Source organism: Falco punctatus, assembly GCF_963210335.1.
Source record: "Falco punctatus genome assembly, chromosome: 5".
In the NCBI taxonomy this organism is placed as follows: Eukaryota; Metazoa; Chordata; class Aves; order Falconiformes; family Falconidae; genus Falco; species Falco punctatus.
Genome location: NC_137584.1, coordinates 90,192,590 through 90,214,620, shown reverse-complemented (window position 1 = coordinate 90,214,620; position 22,031 = coordinate 90,192,590). Strand labels below are relative to the sequence as shown.

Genomic DNA, 22,031 nt, shown 5'->3' with positions numbered 1-22,031 from the left:
CTTCTCAATATACTTATACTTACAGCATAAATATGTTCATCCCCACCTGCAATCAGCTCACAGTGCTCTCTGAAAACTCTGTGTGCTCCTTCATGCTTTCTTACATGCTACCCCACATATTTGTGTGAGACCCTCCCATCTTGCTGTCCTACAAACTTTCTGTGATGCCTTATGAACACAATCAGGAGGCTAAAGCAAAACCTTACTTTTTCCTTTCATTTCTCATTATTTTCCAAATCTCTTCTCTTTTACTCTCACATCTGGGTACTGTGGATTTCATAATGCTTGAAAGAAGAAGTTAACTGAAGACTGTGGTTAGCACACACGTAGCATTATCACAACAGTATCCTGACTCCACCGCTAGATGTGTGAGCGCATTGCAGCAAACCTGATCTGCACAACATTTACCTTGAAGTGTCTGTCCCATCTACATGACAGTTACACCAACACGTTTTTGTTGCATAGGAGGCACTGCACGTTTTCACCAGGCAGCCCAGCTACCCTGCTTCACGCCTTCGGATATCCATCATTTAGCTGGTGCAGAAAGTGCCTTTTACTGATGCAGCAGTCCCCATCTGTCACACAGGAACAGCAACAGCGGCACAGAAGAGAGCAAAGCAGAGTGGGTTGCTCTGAAGCATTTCTAGTTTGCTGACCCACATGTAGCAGTAACTTCACTGGGATGGTGAAGGTACTTAGTGTTATAGGTGGGGCCCAAGATTTTGCCTCTAGAATTCCAAAATGAAGAATTTAAAGCCAACTTATATGCAGATCTGACCTTGAACTCCTATCATCACACATCAAAGTGGAGATTGTCCCATTTGATAGACAGTTAATAACAAGGTTAACAACAACATTAACTGTGTTCACAATTTTCATGTTTGCTGTAGCCACCTGGGGTCTTCCTTGCCTCCTGGGATCACAACCCTACGCCTTGGAGCACCACACCAGCAATTCTCTCAAACCACATGCCTTTGAAAACACTGCAGGGGTGGTTTACTGACATTGATACTGAGCTGTCGTCATGGGTCATGACCAACCCCAGCCAGCAATTAAGTACCATGCAGCCACTCACTCACTGCTCCCCCCAGCCCCAGCAGGATGGGGAGGAGCATCAGGAAAACAAGGTAAAACCCGTGGGTTGAGACAAGACCGGTTTAATAACTGAATTAAAGTATTATAATAGTAGTAGTAATAATAATGAAAAGGGAGATGACAAAAAGAGAGAGAAATAAAACCTAGTACAGACAAGTGATGTACAATACAATTGCTCACCACCCACAGGCTGGATGCCCAGCCCGCCCCCAAGCAGCAACCCATGCCTCCCAGCCAGCTCCCCCCAGTTCATACACCGAGCATGATGCTCCGTGGTATGGAGTAGCCCTTTGGCTAGCTCGGGTCAGCTATCCTGGCTCTGCTCCCTACCAGCTTCTGGTGCACCTCCTTGTTGGCAGAGCATGGGAACCTGGAAAGTCCTTCATTCACTGTACACAATACTTAGCAACAACTAAAACATCAGTGTGTTATCGACATTATTCTCATACCAAATCAAAAAACACAGCACTCCTAGGAAGCAACTACTAGGAAGAAAATTAACTCTATCCCACCCGAACCAGGACAACTATATAGCTCTTAGGAGTTTAGTAGTGCTTGGTTCTCCAGCCACATCACCTTTCTGAAGTCCTTCTACTTAAGAACTGAGTATAAATCTGAAGTACTTATCTGTATATAAAAATATTTTCTATAAAGTATCTTTACTATCAAGGTCATAATTTCTTGTTTTGCTTTATAATCTTCTAGCATTATAGTTATTTATATATTGTCTTCTCAAAACAGCTCCTCGGGTTTTAATCGCCTCCCCAAATGATTGACCTATTTTATGCTTGAATACTGATCGCCTCAGGAGCCTCTCCTCTGCAATTCAGTCTTCTCCACATTCAACTCTTATCTCTGCCGTTGCATTTTGCATGCAAGGCTTCACATTTCTTTGCTAGAATACATAATGGTTGTCCTTTGGATTGACATTTAACAACGCGGAAAAAATACCACTGTGAAATCTACAGCACCGCCCGTTGGGAAATAGCACAGGACTAGTAAATACCATGACAAGGTAAAAGAAGATTTTAATAGTATCCACCCAACACTACGGTGGTTGCTACAGCGCTACTCCATTCACTTAGAGAAGGTGGGAAGGCAAGTGCTAGAAATAACTTTAACTTTCCCCATTAGTACAAGAAAAGGTTTGGTCTAACTTCTCTTCCGTTTGCCCATATGAACAATTTCATGGAAAGCTACCAAATACATCTCCAGCCACAAAGTCAGCTTCTGAGCCTCATTAAAAGTAATTACAGTTAAAGGAGACTTGACTTTAAAAAGTAACCTGAACAGGTGGCCAGTAACCTCCTCTTAAGAGACAACTGAGCAGAAACCATAAAAAGGCATGGCAGTTCCAAGTGACAGACTTCAGCAATGCAAGAAGTTAACCAGAAAATCTTTGTATAAAAGTGTCCAACATCTAACACTCAGCTCCCCCTTAATACCTTTTTTGTCTCACATTTAAAGAAATCCAGCTAAGTTTATTTTGGGACCAGCACATATGATGGAAACCCACTTCTTTGACTTAAGGAAGGTTTACGAGTTAGAAAACTAGAGCTATCATTCATAGAACGGCTTGCTTGTACATTTTCCAAAGCATGGCTTGAATGTTTGAACTTGATCTTTTTTAAAAATACATCTTGGAACCTTTATGAGCAGCACACACCACTTTCACAACTACTAACACCTAGTTAATTTCAACTCAAGCACATACAAAATTCAACACCCCTAAAAAAATAATCAGTGCAACATGGACACTACTTCTCACCCGGTATGATCTGCCTGATACACTGTACCCAAAAAGACGACTTTACTTATTTCCCCAGAAATAAGAAAGTTTAATTATATTCTTCCAGTGAAGTCCTGAAGACTAGTCCAAGTGAAATTTGACATCTGCAAATAAAACTCCAGTGTTGCTACACTGGAGATGAGTCTAATAGGCCATGGGATAACATCTCCACCCCAGAAGCAGAGCAGGTTTACAGACCACTTAAAGCTGGATAAAGCATTTTGAACTTATGGGAGGGAGTGCTCCTGAGTTGAGAGGAAGGATCCACTAACTTACAGAACAAGCCTTCTCTTGTAGTACAACCTGACCAGTTTTTATTCCTACACAGGACACTTCTTGGAAGCGTTAGGAAAGGCTAATTAAATACATTAAAGACAACTTGGCCCTGAGGTGCCATATACCACTAGGGAAGTGACTTGACTGACCAAAATATGCACAAATTAGGTTTTTACTGTTTTTTGCAGCAGCATCTCCATACACTGGTGGAACAGGCTTCATTGGAATAGGCTCTGAGCAACAGACTTTTCTAAACTCCTCCAAGAACTTTCAGCATTGATGAGGAACAAGGTGTCAATTACAAGATTCCACCCCATCCAACATCCAGCTCTGGGGTCCCCAGCGTAAGAAGGACACGGACCTGTTGCAGCAAGCTGAGGAGGGCCATGAAGATTGATCAGAGGGCTGAAGCACCTCTCCTGTGCAGGCTGAGAGAGTTGGGTTGGCTCAGCCTGGAGAAGAGGAGGCTCTGGGGGTGCCTAAAGGGGCTGACAAGAAAGCTGGAGAGAGATTTTTTAGAAGGGCACGTCATGATAGGATGAGGGGGAATGGCTTTAAGCTAAAAGAGGATAGATTTATATGTGAGGGTGGTGAGGCACTGGAACAGGCTGCCCAGAGAAGCTGTAGACACCCCCATTCCTTCAAGTGTTCAGGGCCAGGCTGGACAGGGCTCTGAGCAACCTGGTGGTCTTGTGGAAGGTGTCCCAGCCTATGGACTGGGGGTGGTGGAACTAGATGATCTTTAAGGTCCCTTCCAACCCAAACTACTCTGTGATTCTATGAACATTTTTCCAAAAATCATAGAACTGGCAGCAACATTTTTTCATATTGAGATCTCTGCTTCTGCTACAGAGAAGAGACCAAACCCTGAAAAACTCTAACTGTACACAGTCCTGTTTCATAAAATTTAAAAGATTTTGTGAGTAAAGCCACTTGCACACAGAAAAAACTTGCTTTAGGAAGGCATTACTTGGTTGGGCAAGAGGCGAGTACGACCATTTACAGTTAGCACAAAACCACAACGGGTACCAGTTAGCATTTTTCAGTCGCAAAAATAGGAAACCAGGACAGGAACTACCCCTGAACAGGTATTACCTTTTTATTCTTAACACTGGTTCCTCTAGAGGCAGGGGAAAGCTCAATGAAGGTAAGTTGTACAATACTGTCATGTGCAACTGTTTTGAGGGACAGGAAAGAGATGACATCTAAACTGAAAAAAGTATTTAAAGTTTGTTTTAGGAATGGAAATCCAGTTTCTTACAAGCCTTCTTGCTCTTCAGTATTCGAGTCAGAGGGCAAGGATTGCTATGGCAGAAAGCAAGACACAGATTTCTGATTATGTTCAAGCAGAAGGAAAAGCTGTATCATCGTAGTCTCTCCTGTCACATTCACACACCAGTCTGAATCTAGAGGCAGACTGTTTTCTGGGAAGACCGCCTCACAACCCATGCTTCAGAGTAGATGAAGAGTTTAAGAGCCTGCCCATTTTCACTGAACATGCCATTTTCGGGGGGTGTGTGTGGGGTGTGTGTGTGTGCGTAGAAATATAACCAATTTTGGTTGGTTTTGAACTATCAGCTCTAGCTTACCAGCCATTCTCAATCATTCAGCTGCCTTTTCTGATCATGAGACTTCTACACAACTAGCCTTTGGTGGCTTCTGCAGAAAGTCTTCAGTTCTTGTTTGCACTAAGGCACAGCACCTCATGAATAAGTGTGCTATTTAGTAGACCAAGTGCAGCTTTTGGAATTGCAGCAATAGCGGCAGTATCTTAATGGTTAAAATGGGGCAGGGGGAGGGGAGAACATAAATTCAATGAGCCCAAGCTGAGATTCATTAAACACTCTGCTGTGAGCTAAAAATACTAAAATAAAAGTCTCTTTGTAATAAATTACCATCATTTTCTAAACACAGAGCCAGCATTATAGGCTGCTAGCAACTGTAGCTAGTGCCAGACTAGCCCTTTTCTAAAATACTGCATGAAAAAAACCACTTTCACAGTATAAAAAGAAGTCCTCTGTCAATGAGTATATTAAAATAAAAATATGCTGACTCAGATGCAAAAATTGGATTTCCCCCCATTTGTAATATTATCTTCTTTATGTTCTACATCTTCATATTCTAAGGTTCGGAAATTTTTATTGGCTTTTAGAAATAAAGCACAAGACTGCTTGTCTCTACTGATGTTTTTATTTTTATACAATTTGCTCTCCATTTACTATCCTTGCAATTCTCATATCCAGCTCTTCCCTCAGCAATTCTGTGCTAAATTAGGGGGCATACAGACAAGATAGAACCCAGTCCTTATGACAAATACGCAGTGACAGGACAAGAGTCAACAAACAAGCTGCACCACAGAAAATCCTGATCAGCTACTAGGGGACAAAAAACAATCCAGAGAGGCTGCGGGATCTCCAACCTTGGAGATATTTAAACCTCAGCTGCACATGGCCCTGAACAACCTGATTTAAGGCAGTTCAGTCCGCCTCTGAGAAGGGGGACTGGACCAGACCCCTCACAACCTAAACTGTTGTAGGAATAATTAATTTTGGGAAGCCAAACCCAAAATGAGCAACTCCATTACCAATGAAACAAAATTTATCTTAATCCTCCTGGGATTTACACATTACTGTCTATAGCTTTATTTGGATTTAAATCCCCGCACTGTTCTTCAAACAAAGAATTCACACTGAACAGTGCAGTTACCTGACAAGACACAAGTAGGACCCGAGTTTGCCAAAATCCATTTATACATGCTCTTTAGCACTCTGATTTCTATTAGACAATCTCATGACTGCAAGATCAGGAACCAAGCTCCTCTGAATGCATGCACAGTATTTCAGTGCTGCATATTCTATTCTACGGTTACATCTCATCCCTTCAAAGGCAAAATCTTGACTTCCAGATTTAAAGGACCAGAGTATCAAAGTTAAAGTCACCAAGAGACAAAAAGGATCCATGAAGAATATTAGTTTCTCGAGGTGAAGATATCTGCAAGCATGGAAGAAGGAAAAGGCAGTAAGTAATGGCAGAGAAGGGGGAAAAAAAAAAGTAATTCCAGGCAGACCGACTTCTTGTTTGATTACGAGTCCCTGTCAAGTCCAGGTTGCCACATTTCACAATATCAGTGATGTTACTGCTGATCTCCACTGATGCGAGCAATAGGGAATCAGCTGCTTGCATCACTACGTTTCTGAAAACTGAGACAAAGATTGAGAAATCACTTTCTTCTACATGATGGTTAAATCACCACTGGAAAGTTACTCTCCCTTAACTGTTTTTCCTAGCAATCTTTCTGGAAACTTTTAGTAAAATAGTTTTTACTGAAGCAATCACCTGGGTCAAAGAGCATGCACAAGAGTGTGTGTTTGTCAACCATAGTTCTCCCAGTTTCCACTTACAACCAACTTCACATTTCCTTCACACACATACTCAGAACTGTAAATTCAGCAGATTTTATCTTCCACTTGCGAGATCAGCCAGATTCTGTCTCCACATACGCACAGGAAAGGTATAGTAATGCAGCTGTTAGGTATTCAAGTTGCATTAGCACTTTAGATAGTAGCCCTACTTTACCTTTCTAAGGACAGTTAATTAATTTTCTCCTTTCCAGAAAACGGACTTTTTCAGTACCAAAACAAAAAAAAAGCCTTGATAGTGTGGAAAATCAGTCCAGCCTTTTGCTTTTGTGTGGCTTACTCTTTCCTTTGTCTATACTTTTCACCTTTTATTTTATAACCTCTGAATAAGCTTAGTCATCCACTATACACAGACAAGTGTCTTATGATATGAAAGCAGTGAAAATAAGAAAAAGCCAAGCTCTGAAATGAGCAGTCTCTCCTGCACAGGACACCAAGCATAAAACAATGCAAACAACTATCTGCTGCTGCGCCTTGCGAACATCTGTAAAATCTCAGTGGAGGAGGTTTTCATGCTCATGAACAGAATGAAAGCGTCTTTTTATCACAGACATCTGCCATTAGTAGGCTCATCATCCAGGAAACAAGTCATGCAAGAGTCACAGCACAAACACACAAAAAGCACGTTGCATGTAGACACTTTAAAAGAAGCATTAACTTGATACACAAGAGCAGACCTACTGCTTTGCACCAAGGCTACACCTATCTTTCCAGTCTAAGAAACAGCAGATTTAGTTGAATTGGCATCCAGTGTGCTCCTTCAAGTTCTGTTCCAGCCGCAGTAGCAAGTCTGAGTAGTTCTCAGCAATTTTAGGGAAGTCAGGAACAGCGCTGTAAGGACAGGCAACCTTGTTCAATGAACAAGGGAAGTGGTTCAGAACAAGACTTCTATTATAGGCACCTATAGAAAAATCTGCACTTTGTGACAGTACTCAAAAATAGCATTCCTATTCAGAAGATGGAAAATAACATCTAAGCACAGGAGCCTGATTTCAATCAGACCTCTGCTAACTTCAGACCTGTTATTCTGAACTGCCATCGATGGGATGAGAACGTGGCTGGGCGTACTAAACCTGTAAGATTCATGTAACTGCTAATCATCCACTCCAACAGACTGACAAATATCAATTCTGAAAATACTCCCCTGGAAAAAATAATATCCAGCATTTTTTTCAGCTACAAAAAGTAACAGCTGATCCTCCCCTGAGGAAACCACGATAGCCTCCTACAGGTTCTAAATGATGTAATTCAGGCTGCGTGTGGGAAGCTGAAAACATTTGTCTTTTAGCACAAGGTGTCTATTTTAAAGCTGTCACTGCAATATTATCTGTAACCTTAATTAGCTGAAAAGTTCTTCACCAGTTAAACCGCTACATTTACATGCAGTCTACACCCCCTTACCACCCATGTCCTCCACGTCAGCTTTTGGGTATACCAGTACCAATGCACACAACCTTGCACGAGGCAAAGCTCCACTGCTGAACACCCCTGCAGCACGAGGGCCAAACTCTACAGGTTCTGCTTGCTCCATCAGCTGAACTACCTGTGAATGTTAGTCACATGAGCTACTTAAGATTAATTTGCAGCTTTCTACATGAGATTTTGGCTGTACATGCACTTCAGCTGTTCCTACAAACTGTTTTGTTAAAAGGGACAGTTTTGATTTCATACTCAGATTATCAAATGAAGATTATTTATATAGCCCGTAAAGTATGAAGCCACAAAACAACATGACAGAGGCATGCTAGTAAAGCACTACCTATTTTATCTTCAGGGAGTGCCTTGCAAAGGTGTAAGCAGGAAAACATCAAACTCTGTAGAATACTGGCACAATGTGGCAAAAGTGCAGTTCTGATACAGAGAACTCTGCAGTCAGATCCTTTAAAATCACTGTCTTTACTGCCTTCAAGCAAATTACACAGTATTACTTTAAAAATAAGCAGTCCCAACTTTCACTGCAAGTTGGTGACAGAAACACAACTTCCCTATACAGATTAAGGGTTTATACCAAAACAGAGGCATTTTATTTTTCAAAGGGCAGATACACAAATAGATGGAGCTTTTTACGCTTTGATGTCTGAGCCCAGGGAGACCTACTGTCTGGTGCACCTGAACCAGAATACACAGTCGAGGACCCTGTGCTTACAGAAAACCACAATGACTTCTTGTTCTACCGATCTGAACATTACCGTTTTGCTTTTTATGAGCCTCTGAACTCCTGATGAGGCAGTTCACGTACCAAAGTATCAGCTAAATAGGCGTTTGTATCACACCAAAGCCTGTTCACATAGCATACTACAGAAACTTGCAAAAACAGGAGTTCCTATTACAAATACATTACTTTTCTTGGTTTAGACAACACTTAACAGCTCTGTGAAAAACTCCCCTCAGTATGATTTTGTTCATTAACAATGACAGTTTCTAGGCATCTTGCTCTTGCACCCTAAAAATGAGAAGCAACTGACACTTCTTACAAACAAGAAGCCTCTATTATACTATGCACTTTGAACGTCTCTTCCTATTTTAGGTGGAAGAGCAGCCCACAAACACTGCCTGTTCTCAGATTCCCTTTCGACCATATCACTGAACTATCTTTTAGCTTCTCACTCAAAAACACTGCAACTGAGGAGGCTTTTGTAAGAGAGACTGCAACAATACAACACCAGAAAGGAAAAAATGACAGCATGCAGAGCACTTACCAGTATCTTTTTGTCCTTTCAGTATTTCTACACAGTAGAGAAGAAAAACCCACCCCTTCGATCTTGTTTAAAACCAGCTGAAATCCACCAACTCCTTTAAACCCTCAGCAACTGCTAGACTGAGTGCCTCTGCTCTGTGTGCTTTTACTTAAGCTGTGGGTAGTGCCTTCTGACTGAAGAGGGGCTGGCTCTGCCTTGCGTAAGCTAGGTAAACACCGCTGTGCCACGCACCATTGGCTGGAGTCAGAGCCTGCATCCTCCTTGCCACTCTATAAATTCATCCATCTCTGGCCCCAAAAAGGAAAAAAGGAAGCAGAGGGTGTGTTGAGAACGATCCTGCAGCCCAATTCCCCAGCAGATCTGCGGCTGAGGTTCTTTGAGAAATGCTGATCTATTTCCTTCCCCACTTTTCTTACATAACTGTACCCATGCATGCTATACCTTCTTTTTATTTATTTATTTTTTAAAATCATCATTTATTAGCCCAGATAGCTTTCCTCACCTCCCACACAAAAAGTGATTTCTTAATACAGTGAGAGTTAAGCCAGCAGAAACTCTTCAGGCATTGCTATCCCTGTTTTCACTAATGTTTTAGATTTGGACACACAACACACCTGCAGACACCACCCGTGTATACCGGACTCCCATAGCCAACAATGCTGTAACAGCTCATTGCTGTAGCATGCACGTTCAGAAAGGCAAACCTGCACATGCCAGACCAGGTTCTGAGCTCATTTCTTATTCCACTAACATCAAAATCACTGCATCAAGCCAGTGGGTGGGATAACTTTAATGTCTGAGCCATATAATGGTGATCAAGTTATCGCAGCTTCCAAGTTACCGCCTCTTAGAATCGATCATGCAAATGCTCAGAGGCTGCTGCAAGCATGATATGACACAGCGTAACCTTCACATCAAGTTTTACATCACAGTTGTAGTGGGCCAAGAGGACGTGCATCGTTAGCCTGGCTCAAGCGGCACATATGCAGGCTGACACCCGAGACCTCCAAGTTCTACAGGTGACTACTGCTTCCGTTTCTGCTGCTCCTTCCCTGGCTTACCACCACAATTTTGCAAGCGCAACTTTATGGAATGGTTTCCCTGACCCGTCCATGTTTTTAGAGTTTGTTTTTTTTTTTTTTCCAGTTGGATCTGGTTCCCAGTTCAGCTCACAGCATGGCCGTGCAGTCATACCAGCAAAAGCAAAGGCAGGAAGGGCAGGGGCATTACTCAGCAGTGCTCAAAGCTAAGCACTGTCAAACCAGCTTTTTGTTCATCGTGCCATAACACAGCAGAAGTTGCAACTCCACATAACTCAGTTTCATTGCTGAGAACAAGGCGAATGCATACCTGTTTTCTCTCCTCAACCTGTACTCCACAGCCACCCTTCCCTAAGTAATACCATAAGGCTGTCCTCCTGTTAGAGGATCTTGTCACTGACCTGAAAAACTCAACTGCAGAACACCTTGCCATAGGATATTCTGGGTAACAAAACTATACAGAGGCTCCAAGATACTTTTTTTTTTCCTCCTATCATAGATTACTAAGCACAAAGATATCACATTGCTCCACAGAAGTGACTAAGCCACAACTGCTGAACACTGAGAAGTACCTGGAGAAACTTCCAACGTACAAGTGGTCCTGGTCCCTTGTTCCCAACTCTTTTGGCCACTAAAACCACCATGCTACTGAACTCTGATGTGAGACGGTGTAGTCATTATCACAGCTATCAGATTATTAAACTGGTAAAGGGCTTAGGGAAAACCCAAAACAATACTCAAACCCCAACTATTTTAAAACCTCGAATAATTTTGCTTATCTGTTTGTGGATTTGTTCTGTAAACCCACTATACCAATGCAAATGAGGGGATAAGAACCCTCCGAATCAGTCTCATCAGTAAAACCAGCCTCATCAAGCCACATCTTGAGATTAAAGTTGAGACCTGCCCCCTGCCAAGTATCAACGGCCTCACGCCACTGGCACATTAAGCCAGCTTTTCCACTGGTAACTTGCAGAACCTTAAAACGGCACTTTTTACTGGGGTGGAACTGTTGCCCAGCCCCATCTCTCCCACCACCTTCAACTATGTTATACTTTGTCGTGGCCTATACAAGGTTGGCAGTTTTAATACTGTCCTGTGGTTGGTTATTTTTTGCTTTTTCTAAAAAAGAAAATACGACCACACCAGGCCTGTATTAGTATCACTTAACACACAGATACAGCAACAAGAGTACAAAAGGTGCTCTGTGTCCAGGTATTTAACTGCAGTGGTATGACCGCTTTTAGGTTGTGTTAGTTTTCACACACAAGCCGTAACATTTGAGTTGTACTGTTTCAAAAGTGTTCATTCCAAAAAGCAGAACTTCAGACTAGTTTGCTTCTAGAGCTCCTTTACTTTCTTATTTTACAGATGCCACTCTTCAGCATCCAGGTTAATATGCTTATGGATTTACTTTATGCTGCAGCCCCATAAGAAGCCACAGGTGAGCAAACGCCGGTGGCTATACCTTCTATGGCCCAAGCCAGCTTCCCGCAGATAACAGTCCTTATCTCTACATCCCACCTGCCTTTATACTAGCGACCCTGTGGGTATTCTGGAGTGCAGTCTTCTGCTATCAGGCAAATACACCCCATAATGCCCTTTTTGGAGCTAATTGTGCCCCATGTTAAAGCAGGTTTTTTTTGAGGGCTTGTTTTGCCCCTAGCCTCACCGCTACGTGGCTGCCTCAGAACCTTGCTAGACAGAGTTTGAACCACCTTGTTTCCCTGCCTGTGTTTACTCTCAGCCATGCTCTACGCATCTGTTCTTGTGTCAACACTGCCCCTCACTTTTATTAAGAGGAGGGTTGAATGATTCCCACTCCACACAAGAACTGTGCTCTGCCTTGAGGACTGGAAACAAATGCCTCACTGTCGCTAGGCAAGCTATTGGATTTTTCCCGGAGCAGAGATGCTGCTGACCATGCCAGACTACAACAATAAAATCTGTAGCCCAAGATATTACTGCTAATTTCATGAAGTGATGCTTAACTGCAGGGGAGGTTCTTTCCTTGAAGTTGCTGAAGAAATAAAGGACTGTATCGTCATGTTCTTCTATCTGACTCATGAGCAGATGCTGTACAGTTTGATATAATTATATGATTTCACATGACATTCAAAATGAGCTTTGAAAAGGAATGCATTTCTAGCTGTATCAGTTAAAAAGACAGTCTTGCAGATACAGGCAAAGGAAAACGTTATGTCCTCTAGTGTGCAGACAGCCCAGAAGCCCAAATGGCAAGCTCTTCACCCCAGAGTTAACCTGATCAGTATATTACTACTGGATTTCAGGACAGACATTTTAAACATGTCTGATGATAATTTTATTTAACAAAACAGGCAGGGAGCGGATAAAAACCCCACACAGGGTAAGTGCTTGAAATGGCTGCACACAAGGGTACAAAGGAACAGAGACTGAAGGAAACACTGAGAAAAGAGAGCAAAACCATAGAAGAAAGACTAGGATCTGTCAACGATCCCAAAGGGGAAGTCTATTTGTACACTGACTACTGAAGGTACCGAAGGCTGAACATGTGCTATACACCACCTTACCTCTGCTTCCCACAAAGTCAGTGGCTGAACTCTGATCAAAGCCAACGATACCCAGAAGAGACAAACATTTGATGTGCTACAAAGCATTAACACTGTTAGGGGGTTCCCAGAAGTCTAACCCCAGGTGCACAGGGGAGGAAGAAAGGAAGTAAGTTTACTGGCTTCCCAGCCCCATTAGTCTTTCATTCTGCTATGTCACACGTAATCTCTGTGCAAGGAGTTCCTATGTTATACAGTTAATGAAGTCTTACTACAGTGTTTTAAGGAGACTGGGGGCAGGGGGTGAGCTGCCTGAAGCCAAGAACATGCTATTTAGAGTATACAACAGAAACGTTAATCAAATCTGCAGGAAGAGGAGGAGGGAAGGAAATGACCTAATCCCCTGCACTACTGTGTGCTGCCTTGTGGCAAGAAGTAAGAAAATGCTCGTAAGGGCTGAGCAAACAAAGGTCCATTGTTATAGCTACAGCTTTCAGAGTATAACACTTTTCTGCATCTCAAGTTTCTGTAACATGAAGGGTAGATGGTACTTTATGAACTCTTCCACATTGACCACTTCTGGAAGGGGTAGGAGAGGCTAATTAGATTTGCAGGACAGCTGACAAAAAGATCTAAGTAGAATCTCAAGCTCTTAAGGGACAGCAAATTCTCCTTCAAAGGGATTTGCCAAGTCTAAAATGTCTGTCATCCAACAACCATGGTGATCCTTAGGCAACTGTGGAGCAATTCGTCACTGAAGCTGTAGTAGCCTAGTTACAGACAGGCAACAAATCACCACGCTGCAGAGAGGCATTTCCCACAACGAGTCATACTTTGCCATCAAACCTAATGAGCATTTCTTACAAAGTCTTATTCCACCCTTAGATCTCTGTGTGCCTGCTCCTCAGGTACACCAGGGAGGCCCTTCTACTCAAGGACAGCATGTTACCATCAATGCATATCCCACCCTACAGACTGAAAAAAGCCAAACTGAAAAAACCCAGGCCCTCTGTCTCTAGTTTAATCTCTGGTTTAGTAGGCACACATGGTTTTTAGCACTGTACCAACTATTTTCAGCCTCCTAGGGGAGAGATCCCATCATGAAAAGTGCATGCAAGATTTCCGATCCTTGGACTGAGAACGTATTTCACCATTAACCTTACTATGAGTTGAAGGAACCTCAGGCAGGAATAAAGAAATAACCTACAGGACAGCAGGACTGCTGACTTACATGCTTAACACGTTTCCAAGAGGCTGAGCCAACTCCTTTCTTCATAAGGGGCTTCACAGAATCAGAGGATAATTCAGGAGGTCATTTAGTCCAACCGCCTGCTCAAAGCAGGAGTTGGCTTCCCAGATATCAAGCTATTACTGCAGCAGACTGGAAGCGTTATGTATGAAATGGCCTGTCAAGACACGCATTCCCTCAGGAGACAGGAAAGGCGTTCTGAACACTGGACAACTGCAGCCGACAAGCAGTCCTGCAGACCAGTCTGGAGCTTCGCATTTGTTCACAGCCTTCCTATGACTGTTTGATTCAACATTTGCTTAAAATAAAACAATTGGCAAAAATTACTGCAGTGAGCTTGCTGTAGCCACACCAAAGATTGTTTGGGCTGATTAAACACTTGAAAGGGTGAGACCCACAGCATACCCTGTATTTTACAACAGCTTCACAAAACAAATGTGTCCCAATATGCAGTTCAACACTGACACTACAACACTCTTATTCACAGCAATCATTACCCAAGACAGACATTTAGGAACTGAGCTGCTCCTAAGATGGTCCTTCACCTGGCTTTCAAGAATGGCCTGAAGCATCAGACATGCTGGATTCCTAAAAAACCTAAGACTGAAAGGATGATAGGGAAGGCATTCTGAAGAAAACACATTAATTTCCCAAAAGGCCAAACCGATGTAAACCACCCGGTAAGACAGAAACACACAGATGTACTTGCACCAGGCTTCTTTCCAAGAGAGTAAACTTGAGTTTCTCAGGTACCTGGAAACAGCTATTGTGACTTTTTTAAAGTTCTCCAGGAACATTTCTGGATCTTGAAAACTCTGCAAGTCAAATACTGTATCTGCAAGTTCACTTAACCTAGGCTATGCACAAGCACTTCCTCAAAGAACTTTTTAGCTGTAGTTCTGTGTTCTTTGAAGACCAAAACTCAGATTCATTGAGCTTCAGGTATTGTGGCTTCCCCTACATAAAGAAAGGGAAGCCCAATTTGAATTAATTTCCAAGATGTAGTTTTCCTGCTTGCAAAACTTTCAGGGTACCTTCTAGCAGAACTAGCTGAACCTGCATTACCTGAAAGTTTTCATTCCCATAAAGCTAGATCGTTTGACCACAGACTTCCTCAGAGAAAGTTAAGACAGTCACTAGAAGTATTAACACATCTTTACATCACTTTCAGTAGCGAAAAACATTTCACATAGATTAGCAAAAAAAGGACAGAAAGAGTATTCAGTTATAGAAATTAATCTGTAACTGGCTGACTCCCCACACTCACACTCTAGGTGAGGAGGGAAAGAAAATCTTGAGAGACAAAGTTTAAAAACTATTCAGTACACAGTTTCTATTAGACTCCCACATCACACAAATGGGCATCTTAAATAAGGCAAGTACCTTTTCATTTGGAAAGGTTGTAAAACACTAAAGCCAAGTTTATCCAATAGTTTCCCTCTGCTTTACCCTAAATTCCTCACCACACTGTTGACATTCATCATTTTGACCGTAGTTCATCTGCAATTCCCGTAAAATAAAGAAAGTGCTGGATAACCTCCACACTGCTCTCCTCACCTCTGCATGTGAATGACCCAAGTCTGTAGTTCATACCTGAATATTCTGTAAATCGCTGCTAATAAATGTACCATCTTCCTATGTTCCTCCTCCTGGACAGTCTTTATATAAGGTACAAAACCTGGCCCTTTCTAAACATACCACCTCCAGCATTTACATATAAAAGTGTATGACCTACATACCTCTGGATAGCTGTCAGAGGTCTGCCTACTCTCTGCAAGCCAAGTGTCAGGTTTTTATAGTGGCCCGATAGGATATATTACAGCCCTACACATAAATGGCTGGTCGGTACCTCAGTTTCCTTTATTTCTGACATTCATGCCTGTTTCTTTAGGAATATTTTAAATCGTGTTGTATGAGCTCAGCTGCAGAACAAAGGTTACTTCAGGCAATGACTCAAGAGAACAAGAATTGATTCCTTTGCAAGTACAATAGGTTTCTAAAAGAGGTATATTCAAATATCTCCAGATACATGAAAAGCCATCTCTTACCCAGTGAGGTGAACCAGCTTTTATGCTAATACAGCTTGTATTTATACATAAACACAAAACTAACTTTTGGCACACTTAAGTTCCCATGTTAATTGCCTTCTACAGCCAGCAATTCAAGGAGGACAAAGTTCAGGTATCTCTTCCACCTCCTTGTGTTACATCACCTACCTGCTCCCAGCTTGCTACTGCTCAGAGAAAGAAAACCATGCTATTCAATTTACCTTTCCCCCCCCCCCCCCTTTATAATCCCATGGGCCATGTATAATTTAGCATGCCTAGAGTGGACCAATACTTTACTTCCTGCACGTCTAATCCAATTTGGATAAGAGGGTTGCTGCTTATAAAAATAAACAGGCAGTTGCACTTCACCTCTATGCAGGCACTAGCACCTAACACCAAAAAGGTCACTCCCAAACAGTAGTAAGAATTCAGTTGTAGGGATGCCATCCCTAAATTTTACTCCTTGGTTGAGACAAGAATCCAGTTTGTTGTTTACAGGTACAAGGAGAGAGCTGGTCAGTACTCTTGGCTCTCGTCGTATACGACATCTGGCAGTATTGTGCCAAATATATTCTCACCAAAAAAAGCACCGAGGACAGAATACCTCAGCCATGGAGATGGAGCAGTACTACTTCCATAGGGACCCAAGGGACTTTAGCCTGACCATATGGCCTAGTTTTAATTAAGAGCTAAGGAAATCATCAACATTTGACTTCTTGTTGAAAGTTTTCAAGGTGTCACTAGTTTCAAGTTTTCAATTTGCTATGTATACAGAAAAATGTTACCTTCAAGTAAGAGAAAGTATCTAGCTGAATGTGGCAACTCTGAAGTTAGTGTAGTCTTCAGTTGCAACCAGAACTGATGGAAAAATACTTTTCACGCATGTGGATCATCTTTGGAAAAACACCAAAAGGTATTTTTGCACAAAGATAGTAGCAGTTTTTTAAAACAGCCATGCACTTTGGAATCTGTATTGCTTTTTGTCCTCTCAAAGTATGTCACTGAATCAGACAACAATCTAGCATATGAAGACAAAAGCAATTTTAAATCAGTGGAGTGTGTGGATACTGACTTGTCACTGTGGCAGAACACTGATCCAGCAATAGTCAAAGCGTGCACCCACTGCCAGGCAGCATTGTAATGTTCAGCTGCTAGTTTCATGGACTGCCCTCACATTTTCAATAATGTGAACACATCATTAACCCTAATGAAACTACATTAGCAAGACAGCAATTTGACTCTCAGTAACGTTACCAGTGAGGAAAGTGCTCCTGAAGACAAAACACCCCTATGTTCTTCCTTGATCCACCAAACTCAGAATTCTGTGTGAATACAAACCTTCGAGATTTGGCCTAGAAATTGATACGATTCCTAAAATTGGGGTTTGGGGACACGAGTTCAATGTATTTCTCATCATCCAATGCAAGTTCACTTACTTCCCACACAAAGTTCTCAAGCAAAAGAGCTCAGTAATTTCTTCTGAAAAAACACATGCTTAAAGCTGTACCCTGGCTAGGACTCTGGTTCACTGTGCATACCAGCTCACATTCCAAAATTACCTGAAAAATCCTCAAAACCAAGTGTAGCGAGCAGTTACTGACTGGGCTAGACGGGCGTTAGCACATGCATGAAAGAAAATTCTGCCTTTCGTTCCCATTTCAGATATTTCTCCAACATGCAAAGATAAATGCAAAAGTATCTCAACACTTGCAAACTCACCTCTAGCAATTACTTTGGCTTTGCACTTTGTACCTGTATGCATCGAGAAGCAGGCTTTAAGCAGTAAAGAAGCATTCATTTTCTCTCAAAGAAAAATTTTTCCATTCAGGAAACACGAAACACCATTGGGCAAATATACTGAAAAGAGCATTTAGCCACAAGGAGTTGCAGTTTTGACAGCACCACAACTAAGTGATTTTTAAACAGCACCAGACAATCTGAAACACAGTAGTACTTCACACAGTTTTGAAATCAATTTTGTTTGATTTACAGCATTCAGTGCACTTACTTATTAACCAAAGCGAGTGGTTAACATAACACAGACTACTTTTCTGAATCTTGAGAAAGAGGTTGAGAGCAGCCTGCACTTTAACCCACGGTGTGCACTCCAGATAACCATCTATTGGTAGTCTGTACAGGTATCTTGAAGTGCACCTCTGCATACCACAGAAACCTTAAGTCCTGTTTTTCTAGTATAGCAAAGCTAACAGCAATAATCTGGTACAGAGGAGCTGTTTCACTTGCCCTTTTTTAGTCAGCCCTTCCGTGCAGAATGATTCATTCCAAGAAATCTGGCTCTTCAGAAGTCATCTTTGCAAGTTTTTAGGGGTAGACCAGCCCTCTCAGGACTGACATTGTTTATGAACATCTCTTCAAATTACTAACAGCTGCTCATACTAAGCACAGTGGTGCCTCATTCACACGCCTTCATAAAGGTTTGCAGTTCTCCTCACATTCAGTTTGCCATTTGTCATTAGTTACCCTCCTGCTTAAGGATGTCTCAAGTCATCTGTGGAGCAGAAGGCCATGCAGCTGCAGAGGGTACCAACAGGCACAGGCAACCAAGCTGGTACACATTAAGAAGTTACTACCCAGCCTCAGCAGAGGCTCATTCAAGCTCCTGGACCAATTCAAATTCAAAGTAAAAAAAACCCCAGCATTTAAGGAAGCACATTCAAGTAATAAACTATGCAGCAGACATACTAAATAAAGAACTACCATACAGCAAAATCATTGTAGCCAATTTGATATTAAACCACCAGAATGAGTTTATGAATTGTCAGATGAGCAAGAGAAAAGCTACAAGTTTGTCAGGCTTGTCAGCTGAGACAATAGGCAAGTTGCTACCTTTAGCAGCATTGATACATTGATTAGTATTGCCTTGATACAACTTACTGGCAAACATTTTATTTAGAATTTCAAGAACAAGTTTTCAAGCATACTCAGTCTCACTTCAGCAACTCCAACACCAGCTGCAGAAGCAATATATATTCTCCAAACATAAAAGGAAGACTTTCTCTGGCTCCACAGCCACTGTTGTACTCTTCAGAACTCTGAAGTCATTCTGTACTTTTAGCATTTCACTGATGGAAGCGAGTGAATTACATCACCCAAAATAAACTCTGAACTATACAAATAAACACAGCACTATCACAAACTCGCCCTCCTCTAGCTGCTCTTTAATAATACTTTTTGCTTGTCTGTAAACATGACCACTAGGACAAAAAGATGTGAGGTCAGCAGCACCAAACAACTCTGAAATGCTATCAACACCATAGAACATTAGCAAGCCAAGACAGTGTATGGAGTGTATTAATAATTTCATTAGTTTCTGATGTGAAGCATTTTTCTTTCAGTAACCACTTCCAAGCTGACTGAGGCTTTTCCCTTGTTACAAGGGAGGCACTTCATTTTAATTGCAGAAATAGTAAAAAATTATAAACCCAGGCAAATACAAAAAGCCTATCTTCTAAAAAAAGTGTTCACTTTAAAACCTACATGTGACCATAATAGTTAAAATCCTAGTTTTGCAATGTAGAGTTATTTTTTTTCTGCTTCTGGTACTAAAAGCAAGCATGCTTGTATTTGCTGGGCTGGGATTTGCAAAAGTCCCAACTATGGGAGTAACTGTGTTTTACTTGTCCTAAGGCCTTCTTTTAAGAACACAGCTGAGCCTAACATTAAGGGGTGTGAGTTTAGGAATTACTAGGCCTCTTTAAACATCTTAGACCTGTATTTTCCAGGTCACCTTCCCTCATTCAGCAAAATTAAAGGTTATTACAATCACAATAAATGTGATTTCTGTCCCAACATCCTCACATGCTACTTACCATTTTTTTTTATTAGCAGTTTTAAATATCTGTGTTTCCCAAATGTATAGCACAGTGCTTACTCCTTACCTTTTGATACAGAAGTCTACTTAAAATGTAAAAATCAGATAAGAAGGAAAAGAAAGGCTGCAATCTCCACCCTCAAAACAATACCCTATATAATTGTATACACTGAAGCAGCAAGATTTGTCTTGCTTACCTGCAAAAAATAGAGGTCCAGGACACAAAAGTTGAGCAAAGATAGCAGAAGACCTAACACAAAGAGGCATTGAAATATTACAATTGGAACTCCCAGGGAAGTGGCAGCCAACTGAAATCAAAGACCGTAAGAAAAGCTTTCTTGTTACATGGAATCTCTTCCCAACCAGAAATGCACAGAGTAATCTAAAACAGCTCCAGCCTACAGAAGACTGCATCCTTTGACAAAACTTCAGCCTTTTGGCTAACTGCTTGCAAACACGCTCCAAAGATGGTTTATACTGTGGCACAAATGAAGAATCTCTAATAAATAAATAAAAAAAAAAAATACTTGCAGCCTGTAAGTTTAGCCCAGATTGGAATACTGCAACAAGATCCTCTTCCTTAAGAGTCTTTTCAAACCATGCCAAAACCATTAGTTAGAAGGATAATCTAAATAAAGCCATTGTTAAAAAAATAAAACTACATCATACCATGGCTGGAACAGCTAAGGGACTGGTCAGGGAGGAAGGATTATTTCCTGGCACAGTAATGTAGCAGCAGACCGAGTTCGCTCTCTCTTTTCATTATTACATTAAGCCTTCAGTGTTTCGCAAAAATAAAACTGAGGTTTGTAGCTCATCTGTTTAACAGATGATCAATTGTATTGAGCAACAGAACTTTGTTTCTACACATAGCATGCATTAAAAAAAAGTAAAAGCATACTTAGCAAGGAAAAGAAAGTAAAGTCCAAATTCTGTTTTTGTTTGTCTACCCGGTCACGCCATCAGCCCTGATACCTGAGCCCAATTATGCAGGTGCAAGTAAGGATTCAACTGCATCGAAGGCAACTGAATTAACCAGCATAAGCAAGATCACTATCAGCCTACACAGGCAAGACTGTACTAGAGCAATCTGGGCTGGACGTGTAATTTAACTCACTGCTCTGATTTTGGATAAGGTCCAGACCTTCAGAATAATTGCAGTGCCGTCAGAAGCAATGCTCAATGTCGGTTACAGTATTTAAGTTGCGTACTGTTTGTCTGAAGAGATGAAGCACTCCAGTGCCAGGTACCTTCCAGCTTCTCAAGCCACCAGCTTCAATGGCATCCCACAACTCTTAAGGAAAGACGCTCCCACTAAGTTTGTTGCAAGCATTTTGGCTTATACACAAGTACTTGAACACAGCAAGTCCTCTCTGATCCACCATATTTCATTTGATAGAACCTTCTTCCTAACAGATGAGACTCTTGAGTTGGTAAAACAAATCTCTAACAGCTACACTACCGTTAAAGCCATATTCTACTATCTGTTGAGCTTCACCTTGAAATGCAATGGCAAAGTGATTTTGAAATAAGAATTCACTCATGACACAAACTTGACAGAAAGTAGAGAGGTGCAGCAGAACATACAGCTGATCAGAAACTAAAATAAATATGCAGCATAAATTCAAGTCAGCAAACTCACAGGAAATCAATAATGAAGTGGTGTTTTCTGTACGTAAAAAGTTTTGGGCTGTTAACGACCAATACTGACTGCTCATAACCAGTTTTAGGGCATTGCCAGTTGAAACAAAAATAGCAGCCATTGAAGTACTGATACCTTTGATCATGAAAAACACTATTATGATTAGCATCTCATGCCTACTTGCTCCAATCCCCTGAGATGCAAACTAAAACCGTAAACATTTTCAAAGTTACATGCTAAAAGTCTTCTCACTATTAATTACACCCGCTGTACCCGAGGTTGTACTTTCAATTCCACTTGCATTAACTTGGTATGAAAACTGGTTCAAGCAAGGAACAGCTGATATTCTCACAACCCTACATTACTGCTTTGGTGCAAGCAATAGGAAAAGGAGGCAGGAGCTGTCATCCT

At 41.5% G+C, this 22,031-nt stretch overlaps 1 protein-coding gene across 9 annotated transcripts in view; it reads right to left on the bottom strand.

The window, feature by feature from the left end:
* Positions 1-22,031, bottom strand: part of PELI1 (pellino E3 ubiquitin protein ligase 1) — a 46,775-nt gene that overhangs the window by 10,153 nt on the left and 14,591 nt on the right. The window contains exon 1 of one of the 9 annotated variants that reach the window (XM_080389586.1): positions 9,279-9,896. The exons of the other annotated variants lie outside the window; for them this stretch is intronic. The gene's annotated coding sequence lies outside the window, so the exon portion shown is untranslated. Of the gene's footprint in view, positions 1-9,278; positions 9,897-22,031 lie in introns of those variants that run through there. 9 annotated transcript variants of the gene reach the window in all.